Source organism: Habropoda laboriosa, unplaced genomic scaffold (genome assembly GCF_001263275.1).
Source record: "Habropoda laboriosa isolate 0110345459 unplaced genomic scaffold, ASM126327v1 scaffold1122, whole genome shotgun sequence".
NCBI lineage: Eukaryota > Metazoa > Arthropoda > Insecta > Hymenoptera > Apidae > Habropoda > Habropoda laboriosa.
The window spans coordinates 109810-110726 of NW_017101194.1; positions in this window are offsets into that span (position 1 = coordinate 109810).

The window sequence follows — 917 nt, forward strand, 5'->3', positions numbered from 1 at the left end:
TAGAGCAGGGATTTGAACCGGGAAAGGCCGGGTCTGCGGGATCTAATAAAGAAGATGGCCGCGCGTACAGTTCATTTTATGAGGAAAAAGATTGATAATTATTATGTAACAAAAGCAAATATTAGCGTTCTTTTTGGACGCACCTGTGTCTTATAAGGCAGAAGTATATTCTAGAAACAAATATAAGTATTTTTTTCTTCTCCTTTGTGAGAAATTGTTATTTTTGGGGTTCTTTAATAAAAAATCTTGGAATTAGGTTTCTTGGATTTTATATGTTGTATTAAATAGATATATGTGCATTTCTTATATTTCTTTTTCTTTTTACACTAGTTTTCTGAAGACACTTGATTTTGACCAAGCCCCTGTGGACACTATACATCCCAGAGGCATCATTTAAGTAGAAATAATATAATTGTAAATAAAATTGTAAATAAAATATTATTGTAGTATACTAGCATAGGAATCAGAGTCCCTCGGGGGCCATGGTGCTGCAGACCACGGTACGGGTTTCACGCTCCCGAGGTGCCCGAGTTGGTGTGAATGTCGAAAGAGTGGAAAAGAAAAGGAAAAAAAAAATAAGAAAAAAAGAAGAGAATGAGGACGTGAATGTATTTAATGTATGACTGTAATTTAAGGCGCGACTGTAATGTAAGGCGCGAATGAGAGAGAAAGAAAGAGAATTAAATAAGGAAAAAAAAAGAAAAAAAAATGGAGAAACGAGGTGCCCGAATTGGTGTGAATGTCGAAAGAGTGGAAAAAAAAAAAGAAGAGAGAGAATGAGGACGTGAAGGTATTTAATGTATGACTGTAATTTAAGGCGCGAATGAGAGAGAAAGAAAGAATGAAAGAGAATTAAATAAGGAAAAAAAAATGGAGAAAATATAAATAGGGAATAGTAAAGGAAGGAAAGGGATGTA